We start from the raw sequence: 14,482 nt of genomic DNA, 5'->3' as shown, positions 1-14,482 counted from the left end.
CACACCTTTTGCCAGGAGACAAACATGTAGAGATCAGCAGGGATGTAAGAGGAAATCCTGCAGGAGGGTTAACAGTGCAAGGAACAGAGCATGAATGTATAGTGGAAGTGACAGAAGGAGCGATTAATCTATATGTAAATGAAGCTAGAAAGTATGTCAATGGCGAACCCTGCATAGCATTGGGCAGTGGTGAATGATGAAGGAACAGTGATTGCAGGAGGGCAGTTGATGTCATATACATGGATTTTAGTAAGGCGTTTGATAAGGTCCCCCATGGTCGGCTTATGATGAAAGTAAGGAGGTGTGGGATAGAGGGAAAGTTGGCCGATTGGATAGGTAACTGGCTGTCTGATCGAACTCATGATGTGGAGATGCCGGCGTTGGACTGGGGTAAACACAGTAAGAAGTTTAACAACACCAGGTTAAAGTCCAACTGGTTTATTTGGTAGCAAAAGCCACACAAGCTTTTGGAGCTCCAAGCCCCTTCTTCAGGTGAGTGGGAATTCTGTTCATAAACAGGGCATATAAAGACAGAGACTCAATTTACATGAATAATGGTTGGAATGCGAATACTTACAGCTAATCAAGTCTTTAAGAAACAAAACAACGTGAGTGGAGATGATGCTCTCTCCACTCACGTTGTTTTGTTTCTTAAAGACTTGATTAGCTGTAAGTATTCGCATTCCAACCATTATGGGTTGGAGAGTAGGCTGGTGAAAAAGGTTGGATCTCATGGGATAAAGGGGGAGGTGGCTAGATGGGTGGAGAACTGGCTTGGTCACAGAAGACAGAGGGTGGTAGTGGAAGGGTCTTTTTCCGGCTGGAGGCCTGTGACTAGTGGTGTTCCGCAGGGCTCTGTATTGGGACCTCTGCTGTTTGTGATTTATATAAATGATCTGGAAGAAGGTGTAACTGGGGTGATCAGTAAGTTTGCGGACGACACAAAATTGGCAGGACTTGCAGATAGTGAGGAGCATTGTCAGAAGCTACAGAAGGATATAGATAGGCTGGAAATTTGGGCAAAGAAATGGCAGATGGAGTTCAATCCTGATAAATGCGAAGTGATGCATTTTGGTAGAAATAATGTAGGGAGGAGCTATACGATAAATGGCAGAACCATAAAGGGTGTAGATACGCAGAGGGACCTGGGTGTGCAAGTCCACAGATCCTTGAAGGTGACGTCACAGGTGGAGAAGGTGGTGAAGAAGGCATATGGCATGCTTGCCTTTATAGGACGGGACATAGAGTATAAAAGTTGGGGTCTGATGTTGCAGATGTATAGAACGTTGGTTCGGCCGCATTTGGAATACTGCGTCCAGTTCTGGTCGCCACACTACCAGAAGGACGTGGAGGCTTTGGAGAGAGTACAGAGGAGGTTTACCAGGATGTTGCCTGGTATGGAGGGGCTTAGTTATGAGGAGAGATTGGGTAAACTGGGGTTGTTCTCCCTGGAAAGACGGAGGATGAGGGGAGACTTCATAGAGGTGTATAAAATTATGAAAGGCATAGATAGGGTGAACGGTGGGAAGCTTTTCCCCAGGTCGGTGGTGACGTTCACGAGGGGTCATAGGTTCAAGGTGAAGGGGGGGGAGGTTTAACACAGATATCAGAAGGACATATTTTACACAGAGGGTGGTGGGGGCCTGGAATGCGCTGCCAGGCAAGGTTGTGGAGGCGGACACACTGGGAACGTTTAAGACTTATCTAGATAGCCATATGAACGGAGTGGGAATGGAGGGATACAAAAGAATGGTCTAGCTTGGACCAGGGAGCGGCGCGGGCTTGGAGGGCCAAAGGGCCTGTTCCTGTGCTGTATTGTTCTTTGTACTTTGTTCTTTTGCTACCAAATAAAACTGTTGGACTTTAACCTGTTGTTGTTAAACTTCTTACTATCTGATCGAAGACAGAGGGTGGTGGTGGATGGAAAATTTTCGGACTGGAGGCAGGTTGCTAGCGGAGTGCCACAGGGATCAGTGCTTGGTCCTCTGCTCTTTGTGATTTTTATTAATGACTTAGAGGAGGGGGCTGAAGGGTGGATCAGTAAATTTGCTGATGACACCAAGATTGGTGGAGTAGTGGATGAGGTGGAGGGCTGTTGTAGGCTGCAAAGAGACATAGATAGGATGCAAGGCTGGGCTGAAAAATAGCAAATGGAGTTTAACCCTGATAAATGTGAGGTGATTCATTTTGGTAGGACTAATTTAAATGTGGATTACAGGGTCAAAAGTAGGGTTCTGAAGACTCTGGAGGAACAGAGAGATCTTGGGGTCCATATCCACAGATCTCTAAAGGTTGCCACTCAAGTGGATAGAGCTGTGAAGAAGGCCTATAGTGTGTTAGCTTTTATTAACAGGGGGTTGGGGTTTAAGAGCCGTGGGGTTATGCTGCAACTGTACAGGACCTTGGTGAGACCACATTTGGAATATTGTGTGCAGTTCTGGTCACCTCACTATAAGAAGGATGTGGAAGTGCTGGAAAGAGTGCAGAGGAGATTTACCAGGATGCTGCCTGGTTTGGAGGGTAGGTCTTATGAGGAAAGGTTGAGGGAGCTAGGGCTGTTCTCTCTGAAGCGGAGGAGGCTAAGGGGAGACTTAATAGAGGTTTATAAAATGATGAAGGGGATAGATAGAGTGAACGTTCAAAGACTATTTCCTCGGGTGGATGGAGTTATTACAAGGGGGCATAACTATAGGGTTCATGGTGGGAGATATAGGAAGGATATCAGAGGTAGGTTCTTTACGCAGAGAGTGGTCGGGGTGTGGAATGGACTGCCTGCAGTGATAGTGGAGTCAGACACTTTAGGACCATTTAAGCGGTTATTGGATGGGCACATGGAGCACACCAGGATGATAGGGAGTGGGATAGCTTGATCTTGGTTTCAGATAAAGCTCGGCACAACATCGTGGGCCGAAGGGCCTGTTCTGTGCTGTACTGTTCTATGTTCTATGTTTAACAAATCCCAGGCAGCAATTCAGTACAAGTAGCAGTGTTGTTGGCTTTAACCAATCTAATCAGGAATTTGCCCCAGGCAGCTCACGTCCCTTTTAAGCCACAGTAATAAAAGTACACGCCCACAAGAGGATTTCCACCCAGGCCCAAGAAGGAAACAGCACAGCAGATAAGGCAGCTAAAAAAAACCTGTCAGAACAGAATTTGGAAGGAATTGAAACTGAACGTGTGGCAGCCGCACAAGGCAGGAAAGTCACAGTGTTGATGTGAAACACATACAGGAACAGGCCTCAGGAGAAGAGAAACAGGAATGGGAATAACATGGGGTAAACACAGTAAGAAGTCTCACACCAGGTTAAAGTCCAACAGGTTTATTTGGTAGCAAAAGCCACACAAGCTTTCGGAGCGCTGCCCCTTCATCACGTGAGTGGGATTTCAGTTCACAAACAGGGCATATAAAGACACAAACTCAATTTACAAGATAATGGTTGGAATGCGAGTCTTTACAGGTCATCAAGTCTTAAAGGTACAGACAATGTGAGTGGAGAGAGGGTTAAGCACAGGATAAAGAGATGTGTATTGTCTCCAGTAAAAAGGAAAGATAGGAAAGGTAGGATTCGAGAGCCGTGGATAACCAGGGAAATTGCGGATCTGATTAAAATTAAAAGGGAGGCGTACGTTAAGTCCAGGCAAATGAAAACAGATGGAGCTCTGGAGGAATACAGAGAGAGTAGGAAAGATCTCAAACGGGGAGTTAGAAGGGCAAAAAGAGGTCACGAGATGTTCTTGGCAGGCAGGATTAAGGAGAATCCTAAGGCATTCTATTCATACGTTAGGAACAAAAGAGTTGTCAGGGAGAAAATCGGACCTCTCAGGGACAAAGGAGGGGAATTATGCTTAGAACCCAAGGGAATAGGGGAGATCCTAAATGAATACTTTGCATCGGTATTCACGAAGGAGAGGGGCGTGTTAACCGGGAGTGTCTCGGAGGGAGGTGTTGACCCGTTAGAGAAAATCTCCATTACAAGAGAGGAAGTGTTAGGTTTTTTAGGGAACATTAAAACTGACAAAGCCCCAGGGCCTGATGGCATCTATCCTCGACTGCTCAGGGAGACGAGAGGTGAAATTGCTGGGCCTCTGACGGAAATCTTTGTCGCTTCTTTGGACACGGGTGAGGTCCCTGAGGATTGGAGGATAGCGAATGTGGTCCCGTTGTTTAAGAAGGGTAGCAGGGATAACCCAGGAAATTATAGGCCGGTGAGCTTGACATCCGTGGTAGGGAAGTTGTTGGAGAGGATTCTTAGAGACAGGATGTATGCGCATTTAGAACGGAACAATCTCATTAGTGACAGACAGCATGGTTTTGTAAGAGGGAGGTCGTGCCTTACAAATTTGGTGGAGTTTTTTGAGGAAGTGACAAAAACGGTTGATGAAGGATGGGCCGTGGATGTCGTCTATATGGATTTCAGTAAGGCATTTGACAAAGTCCCACATGGCAGGTTGGTTAAGAAGGTTAAGGCTCATGGGATACAAGGAGAAGTGGCTAAATGGGTGGAGAACTGGCTTGGCCATAGGAGACAGAGGGTAGTGGTCGAAGGGTCTTTTTCCGGCTGGAGGTCTGTGACCAGTGGTGTTCCGCAGGGCTCTGTACTGGGACCTCTGCTATTTGTGATATATATAAATGATTTGGAAGAAGGTGTAACTGGTGTAATCAGCAAGTTTGCGGATGACACGAAGATGGCTGGAATTGCGGATAGCGAAGAGCATTGTCGGGCAATACAGCAGGATATAGATCGGCTGGAAAATTGGGCGGAGAGGTGGCAGATGGAATATAATCCGGATAAATGCGAAGTGATGCATTTTGGAAGAAATAATGTAGGGAGGAGTTATACAATAAATGGCAGAGTCATCAGGAGTATAGAAACACAGAGGGACCTAGGTGTGCTAGTCCACAAATCCTTGAAGGTGGCAACACAGGTGGAGAAGGTGGTGAAGAAGGCATATGGTATGCTTGCCTTTATAGGACGGGGTATAGAGTATAAAAGCTGGAGTCTGATGATGCAGCTGTATAGAACGCTGGTTAGGCCACATTTGGAGTACTGCGTCCAGTTCTGGTCGCCGCACTACCAGAAGGACGTGGAGGCATTGGAGAGAGTGCAGAGAAGGTTTACCAGGATGTTGCCTGGTATGGAGGGTCTTAGCTATGAGGAGAGATTGGGTAGACTGGGGTTGTTCTCCTTGGAAAGACGGAGAATGAGGGGAAATCTAATAGAGGTATACAAGATTATGAAGGGTATAGATAGGGTGAACAGTGGGAAGCTTTTTCCCAGGTCGGAGGTGACGATCACGAGGGGTCACGGGCTCAAGCTGAGAGGGGCGAAGTATAACTCAGACATCAGAGGGACGTTTTTTACACAGAGGGTGGTGGGGGCCTGGAATGCGCTGCCAAGTAGGGTGGTGGAGGCAGGCACGCTGACATCGTTTAAGACTTACCTGGATAGTCACATGAGCAGCCTGGGAATGGAGGGATACAAACGATTGGTCTAGTTGGACCAAGGAGCGGCACAGGCTTGGAGGGCCGAAGGGCCTGTTTCCTGTGCTGTACTGTTCTTTGTTCTTTGTTCTTTGTCTCCAGCCAGGACAGTTCATGAGATTTTTCAAACCCAGGCAAGTCATGGGGGTTACAGATAGTGTGACATGAACCCAAGATCCCGGTTGAGGCCGTCCTCATGTGTGCGGAACTTGGCTATCGGTTTCTGCTCAGCGACTCTGCGCTGTCGTGTGTCGCGAAGGCCGCCTTGGAGAATGCTTACCCGAAGATCAGAGGCCGAATGCCCATGACCGCTGAAGAGCTCCTCAACAGGATGAGAACAGTCTCGCCTGGTGATTGTCGAGCGGTGTTCATTCATCTGTTGTCATAGCGTCTGCATGGTTTCCCCAAATGTACCATGCCTCGGGACATCCTTTCCTACAGCGTATCAGGTAGACAACGTTGGCCGAGTTGCATGAGTAGGTACCGTGTACCTGGTAGATGGTGTTCTCATGCGAGATGATGGCATCCGTGTCGATGATCCGGCACGTCTTGCAGAGGTTGCTGTGGCAGGGTTGTGTGGTGTCGTGGTCACTGTTCTCCTGAAGGCTGGGTAGTTTGCTGCGCACAATGGCCTGTTTGAGGTTGTGCGGTTGTTTGAAGGCAAGAAGTGGGGGTGTGGGGATGGCCTTGGCAAGATGTTCATCTTCATTGATGACATGTTGAAGGCTCCGGAGAAGATGTCGTAGCTTCTCCGCTCCGGGGAAGTACTGGACGACGAAGGGTACTCTGTCCACCGTGTCCCGTGTTTGTCTTCTGAGAAGGTCGGTGCGGTTTTTTGCTTTGGCGCGTTGGAACTGTTGATCGATGAGTCGAGCGCCATATCCTGTTCTTATGAGGGCATCTTTCAGTGTCTGTAGGTATCTGTTGAAATCCTCCTCATCTGAGAAGATCCTGTGTATTCGGAGGGCTTGTCCATAGGGGAAGGCTTCTTTAGGGTGGAAGCTGGAGAAGTGGAGCATCGTGAGGTTGTCCGTGGGCTTGCGGTACAGTGAGGTGCTGAGGTGACTGTCCTTGATGGAGATGTGTGTGTCCAAGAATGCAACCGATTCCGGAGAATAGTCCATGGTGAGTCTGATGGTGGGATGGAACTTGTTGATGTCATCATATAGTTGTTTCAGTGATTGTTCACCATGAGTCCAAAGGAAGAAAATGTAATCGATGTATCTAGTGTATAGCATCGGTTGAAGGTCCTGTGCGGTGAAGAGGTCTTGTTCAAACCTGTGCATGAAGATGTTGGCATATTGAGGTGCAAATTTGGTCCCCATGGCTGTTCCGTGTGTCTGGATGAAGAACTGGTTGTTGAAGGTGAAGACGTTGTGGTCCAGGATGAAGCGGATGAGTTGTAAAATTGCATCTGGAGATTGGCAGTTGTCGGCGTTGAGTACTGAGGCCGTTGCAGCAATGCCATCGTCGTGGGGGATGCTGGTGTAGAGTGCCGAGACATCCATTGTGACGAGGAGTGCTCCTGGTTTAACTGCTCCATGTGTGCTGAGTTTCTGTAGGAAGTCCGTAGTGTCGCGACAAAAGCTGGGGGTTCTTTGTACAATGGGTTTCAGGATGCCCTCAGCATAGCCGGAGAGGTTCTCGCACAGGGTCCCATTGCCCGATACGATGGGACGGCCGGGTGTGTGGCCTTGTGTATCTTCGGGTGGCAGTAGAGATCTCCAACGCAGTGAGTATGTGGGATGAGAGCACGGAGGGTGCTCTGAAGGTCCGGATCAAAAGTCTTGATCAGTCTGTTGAGTTGACGGGTGTGTTCTTTGGTCGGATTTGCTGGTAACTGTCTGTAGTGTTCCTCGTTGTTCAGTTGTCGGTACACTTCTTAGCAGTAATCCGTTCTGTTCAGTATGACAGTGGCCCATCTTTTGTCTACTGGTTTGATGACAATGTTGCGATTGGTCTCGAGAGCGCGGTTGGTGTTGCGTTGTGCTTGGGTGACGTTCGGGGCTGTCTTGTGAGTGCGGCTGATGCATCTGGCATTGACGCGCCTCCTGATGGCTTGGGCATACATGTCAAGTCGAGGGCAGCGGCCTTCCAGAGGAGTCCAATTCGACTCTTTCCTCTTCGGTTGCTGCACCGCGGATCTCTCTGTCTGCTGTTCCGGTTCATTGGCTGTTTCATTGTGTTCGCTGTTGGCCTCTTGGGGTTTGTGGAAGAATTCCCGCAGCCTCATTCGCCTGATGAATTCCTCTGTGTCCACTGCGAGACTGATGGGGTCTATTTTGGTAGTGGGGCAAAAGTTGAGCCCTCGGCTGAGAACTTCGATTTCATCTGGTTGAAGTGTGTAGTCCGACAAGTTGAGAATGGACTTCCCTGCAGTGGTACTGTTTTCTACTGTGGTACCGGGGGAGGCTTGGTTGCTGCTGGTGGTGATGCCGAGTTTCTCAAGTTTCCTGTTCTTGGTGTGCATGTAGATGGCGTAGTTCCATTGTCTCGTCTGGTTGGCAGAGTTTCGCAGCTGGTCTGCGTCCTGAGCGCAAGTTGAGAATATGGACTCTACCTTGGTTTCCAGGCTACAGCGCTTGCTGTAGAGCTGGTGTATGAGGTGGTTGAGGAGGGTGAGAGAGGTGCGACAGCAAAATCTCTCAGCGTAGTCTGTGTTATAGGTTGACCTGAGTGGGTTCGTGATCTGTAGTCCTTTCGGGATCTTGTCTGTTTTCTTGCATCTTTGTAGAAACTTGATGTCTGTGTCGATATGCGCGATCTTCTTGGCGATCCTCTCCACTTGGAGCCGGCAGTGTGCGGTGTCGATGGTAGCCATGATGTGGAGGTGCCGGCGTTGGACTGGGGCAAACACAGTAAGAAGTCTCATTCCTTCCTGTTGGGGAACATATCAGCAGTCACGGGTATTCAGCCTCTGATCTTCGGGTAGGCGTTCTCCCAGGCGGCCTTCATGACACTCGGCAACTCAGAATCGCTGAGCAGAAACTGATAGCCAAGTTCCGCACACATGAGGACGGCCTCAACTGGGATCGTGGGTTCATGTCACACTATCTGTAACCCCCACGACTTGCCTGGGCTTGCAAAATCTCACTAACTGTCCTGTCTGGAGACAATACACATCTCTTTAACCTGTGCTTAACCCTCTTTCCACTCACATTGTCTGTACCTTTAAGACTTGATTACCTGTAAAGACTCGCATTCCAACCATTATTTGTAAATTGAGTTTGTGTCTATATATGCCCTGTTTGTGAACACATCTCCCACTCACCTGATGAAGGGGCAGTGCTCCGAAAGCTTGTGGCTTGTGCTACCAAATAAACCTGTTGGACTTTAACCTGGTGTTACTGTGCTTACCGCAGTCCAATGCCGACATCTCCACATCAATAACATGGAGGACAGAAAGGTCGAGACAGCGTATGGAGAAGGGAAGGTAGAATAGCCCCAGAAGTCATTCAACAGATTTTATTGGAGGCATATCATGGATTAGCACACATGTCTGTGTCGATATGCGCGATCTTCTTGGAGATCCTCTCCACTTGGAGCCGACAGTTTGCGGTGTCGATGGTAGCCATGATGTGGTCACATCATTAGCACACATGGGCTGGGACTGCATTGTCAAAGGTGTCTGCAGTGCACCCTTGTGGATCCAGGTTGTCCCTGCAAGGTCAAGATGGGGAATCAACCACAGCCTTTTACAGCGCCCTTATCCAGGGTGCAGGAAAGACCAGATGCCTGGTAATTATTGATCAGTTTACGAGATGGGTAGAGGCATTCCCATGCAGACATGCTACAGTCAAAACAGTTATGATGTGGAGTTGCTGGCGTTGGACTGGAGTAGCAAAGTAAGTAGTCTCACAACACCAGGTTAAAGTCCAACAGATTTATTTGGTAGCACGAGCTTTCAGAGCGTTGCCCCTTCATCAGGTGAGTGAGGAGCTCAGTTCACAAACAGGGCATATATACACACAAACTCAATTACAAGATAATGGTTTTGAATGCGAATCTTAATAGGTAATCAAGTCTTAAAGGTACAGACAATGTGAGTGGAGAGAGGGTTAAGCACAGGTTAAAGAGATGTGTATTGTCTCCAGACAGGACAGTTAGTGAGATTTTGCAAGCCCAGGCAAGTTGTGGGGATTACTGGATCATTGGGGCCTCTTTAGGGGCAGGTGCGACCTGTACAAAAAGGACGGGTTTCACTTAAATCCCAGGGGGACCAATATCCTGGCGGGAAGGTTTGCTAAGGCTACTGCGGAGTGTTTAAACTAGAATGTTTGGGGGGTGGGAATCGAAATGAGGTGACTGGGAGAGAGGAGGTTAGAGTAAAAATAAAAGGGGCTTGTAGACAGTGTGAGAGGGAGGATAGGCAGGTGACGGAGAAGGGGAGCGCTCAGACCGAAGGGTTGAGATGTGTGTATTTTAATGCAAGGAGTGTCGTGAACAAAATGGATGAGCTTAGAGCGTGGATCACTACTTGGAAGTGTGATGTGGTGGCCATTACAGAGACTTGGTTATCTCAGGGACAGGACTGGATACTTCAAGTGCCGGGTTTCAGATGTTTCAGGAGGGACAGGGAAGGAGACAAAAGAGGTGGGGGAGTGGCACTGTTGATCAGGGATAGTGTCACGGCTGTAGAAAAGATGGACGCCACAGAGGGATTGTCTTCGGAATCTCTGTGGGTGGAGGTTCGCAACAGGAAGGGGTCAATAACTTTACTGGGTGTTTTCTATAGGCCGCCCAATAGTAGCAGGGATGTGGAGGAGCAGATTGGGAAGCTGATCCTGGAGAGATGTGATAATAACAGAGTGGTCGTGATGGGAGATTTTAATTTCCAAAATACCGATTGGAATATCCCGAGGGTAAGGGGTTTAGATGGGGAAGAGTTTGTTAGGTGTGTTCAGGAGGGCTTCCTGACACAGTATGTGGATAAGCCTACAAGAGGAGAGGCTGTACTTGATTTGGTATCAGGGAATGAACCTGGGCAGGTGTCGGATCTCTCAGTGAGACAGCATTTTGGGGATAGAGATCATAACTCTATCTCCTTTACATTAGCATTGGAGAGAGATAGGATCAGTCAAGCTGGGAAAGTGTCTATTTGGAGTAAGGGCAATTATGAGGCTATTAGGCAGGAAATTAGAGGCATAAATTGGAAGGAGGTTTTCTCAGGGAAATGTACAGAAGAAATGTGGCAAATGTTCAAGGAAAATTTGTCTGGAGCTCTGCACAGCAACGTTCCAATGAGACAGGGGAGTTATGGTAGGCCACAGGAACCATGGTGCACGAAAGCTGTAACGAATTTAGTCAAGAAGAAAAGAAAAGCCTACAAAAGGTTCAGGGAGCTAGGTAATGTTAGAAATCTAGAAGAGTATACGACTATTAGGAAGGAACTTAAGAGGGAAATTAAAAGAGCAAGAAGGGGTCATGAGAAGGCCTTGGCAGACAGGATAAAGGAAAACCCCAAGGCATTCTACAAGTATGTGAAGAGCAAGAGGATAAGATGTGAAGGAGTAGGACCTATCAAATGTGATGGTGGGAAAGTCTGTATAGAACCGGTAGAAATAGCAGAGGTACTCAATGAATACTTTGCTTCAGTATTCACAGTGGAAAAGGATCTTGGTAGTTGCAGTGCAGACTTGCAGTGGACTGAGAAGATTGAGCATGTGGACATTAGGAAAGAGGATGTGTTGGAGCTTTTGAAAAGCATCAAGTTAGATAAATCGCCGGGACCGGATGGGATGTACCCCAGGTTACTGTGGGAGGCGAGGGAAGAGATTGCAGAGGAGATTTACAAGGATGTTGCCTGGATTAGGTGGCATGCCTTATGAGGATAGGTTGAGAGAGCTCAATCTTTTCTCCTTGGAGAGGCAAAGGATGAGAGGTGACCTGATAGAGGTGTGTAAGATGTTGAGGGGTATTGATAGGATGGATTCTCAGAGGCTTTTACCCAGGGCTGAAATGGTTGCCACAAGAGGTCACAGGTTTAGGGTGCTGGGGAGTAGGTACAGAGGAGATGTTAGAGGTAGGTTTTTCACTCAGAGGGTGGTGGGTGCGTGGAATCGGCTGCCGGTAGTGGTGGTGGAGGCGGATTCGATAGAGTCTTTTAAGAGGCTTTTGGATAAGTTCATGGAAGTTAGTAAGATAGAGGGTTATAGGTAAGCCTAGGTAGGTAGGGACATGTTCAGTGCAACTTGTGGGCCGAAGGGCCTGTTTGTGTTGTAGCTTTTCTATGTTCTATGTTCTAAGTCCTGATCGATTGATTGACAAGAATCAGGAGACCATCCAAAAGGACACGAAACCAAGGAGGGATAAAAGGTGCTGCACAAGAGAAAGATCTCTCTCTCTCTCTCTCTCCAACCCCACAAACGAGCTACAACAACGGTGACCATCGCCAGCAACAACCACCACACCCAAGAAGGAAGGAAGACCAGAGCCAGAGTGTCAGACCAGACCAAAGGACCAGACTACGCAGAGGACTACAGAGACCAGCGCACAGATAAAGGCCAGTATCTGCTTGGGTACTCGCCAGTCACGCAAAGTTAAGTCAAAGTCTAGTATTGGACTTGAACTTTAGTATTTTCTGTAAGATAACTTATTGTTGTTTGGGTGGGTGATTATTGATTGTGTGTCTAAATAAATATTGTTGTACTAACAAGAAGTCTACTCACAATTCATTGTCCACCGTATAAGGGTTAAAACAGACTGTGCGGCAGGCACAACACATTGGCACCCCAGACAGGACATTGACAAGAAGTAACTTTGTTGCTCCAATATCGAACCCCGCAGAATCTATATTGAACGATTATTTAAAACTCAGAGCCGACAGGTGTAAACTCCTTGTTGGACAAATAACTGCTTTCGGGAAATTGTTTATTGTGCATGCATTGTTACTAACAAGGAGGATAGGGTAAACTCCATAGGTTTACATTAGAATCCGGAGGGATTAGGACTAGAACATAGCCCAAAGCCGTACCCGCAGTCCGATCAACTCCCTACCCCTTGTTGTTGAATATAGAATGGCAGGAAACAGCACAGAGACAGAGAAGTGTCCCATATGGGAAACAAAAATCAGAGAATATATTGAGAAGGGTGGCCCCTACGGGCAGAATCTTGTGCCAATACTGAGACGGGACCGGGATCCCTCGGGCAGAAGTATTGGGACGATCTGTGGAAAGTTCAGGGAAAACGGGCAGACAAATGTGAGAAAGCGACTGCCATTGTGAGCTGCTTAGGACAGCTGCTAGGAACAGAAACGGAGTTAAACACCGTTCGTAAGGAACTGGAGGAATCGAAGCGAGCACAGGAGGAAAAGGAGGAGGAGGTTAAGAAGCTAAAGGAACAGCAGCAGGAGCGGATAAAGCAGATCAGAGCCGAAAAAGACAGAGAGGTGGATGAATTAAAGAGAACCAACCAGACAAATTTGTTACCATAGAACCATAGAAAATTACAGCTCAGAAACAGGCCTTTTGGCCCTTCTTGTCTGTGCCGAACCATTTTTTGCCTAGTCCCACTGACCTGCACTTGGACCATATCCCTCCACACCCCTCTCATCCATGAACCCGTCCAAGTTTTTCTTAAATGTTAAAAGTGACCCCGCATTTACCACTTTATCCAGCAGCTCATTCCACACTCCCACCACTCTCTGCGTGAAGAAGCCCCCCCTAATATTCCCTTTAAACTTTTCTCCTTTCACCCTTAACCCATGCCCTCTGGTTTTTTTCTCCCCTAGCCTCAGCGGAAAAAGCCTGCTTGCATTCACTCTATCTATACCCATCAAAATCTTATACACCTCTATCAAATCTCCCCTCAATCTTCTACGCTCCAGGGAATAAAGTCCCAACCTATTCAATCTCTCTCTGTAACTCAGCTTCTCAAGTCCCGGCAACATCCTTGTGAACCTTCTCTGCACTCTTTCGACCTTATTTACATCCTTCCTGTAACTAGGTGACCAAAACTGTACACAATACTCCAAATTCGGCCTCACCAATGCCTTATATAACCTTACCATAACACTCCAACTTTTATACTCGATACTCCGATTTATAAAGGCCAATGTACCAAAGGCACTCTTTACGACCCTATCCACCTGTGACGTCACTTTTAGGGAATTCTGTACCTGTATTCCCAGATCCCTCTGTTCATCTGGATAATTTTCAAACCGGTATAAGAGAGCCTACCAAGACGCCCAGCGCGCTGTCTTGGCCAAAGGTGAAGCCGAGCAGGCAGTAGCACGATTGAAAGCTAAGTACACTGATCTGCAGGTGGCAATAAAAGTGCTACATCAAGCCAGTAAAGAAGAGAGACAGGCAACCGCTGACCACTCCAAATGCCAGCGAGAAATTTCACGGCTGGAATCCCTATTATCGGTTCAGAATGGATTCATGTGAACCTTCGGGACAGTAGAGGAAGAGGAGATAGAGGATGCGGATTGGGGAGAGTTAAAGGAGAATGCTAGACTTTACGTTACGCAAACCGAGGATTGGGGTCCACCACCATCTTTCCCAGGGGAAGTCATTCCCACTGCGCCCCCAGATTCACCTCCAGTACTGATGCACCCAGTGACAACTGAACATCGGGTAAGAGAGTCTCAGGGTGCAGCTAGTACACATATGACCCCATTTACAGTGGCACAATTGGCTGAAATCGCAAATAAAATCACAACCTTTGAGCCATTGGCTGATCCACACAGTTTCTTTGAGGATGTTAGGCAGCAGAAAATAATGCATGGGCTAGATGAAAGGGAAGAGGTGAAGCTGATAATCATGTGCTTAAGCAAGTCTGTATGGTCTGCCCTGCCAGCCCCTCAAAATGTCGGGGAAGGAACCTTAAATGAAATTAAGGAAGCGATATTGACCGTTGTAGGATTTAATAAAGGGGATCCTGTAGATGGGTTAAATAAATGTAGACAGAGGAAAGGGGAACATCCGACTGCCTTTGCCGGTCGTTTATGGATCCACTTCATGGGAGTATATGGGGAATTAGATCGGGCTAGATTGAATG

At 47.6% G+C, this 14,482-nt stretch overlaps 1 protein-coding gene across 1 annotated transcript in view; it reads left to right on the top strand.

Moving 5' to 3' along the window:
- The window catches only part of u2af1 (U2 small nuclear RNA auxiliary factor 1), a 288,331-nt gene that overhangs the window by 201,626 nt on the left and 72,223 nt on the right, over positions 1–14,482 (top strand). The window lies entirely within an intron of this gene.

The sequence above is a fragment of the Mustelus asterias genome, chromosome 17 (assembly GCF_964213995.1).
Source record: "Mustelus asterias chromosome 17, sMusAst1.hap1.1, whole genome shotgun sequence".
Classification (NCBI taxonomy): Eukaryota; Metazoa; Chordata; class Chondrichthyes; order Carcharhiniformes; family Triakidae; genus Mustelus; species Mustelus asterias.
Note: the sequence above shows the minus strand (reverse complement) of the source record. Positions and strands in the feature narration are given on the sequence as shown.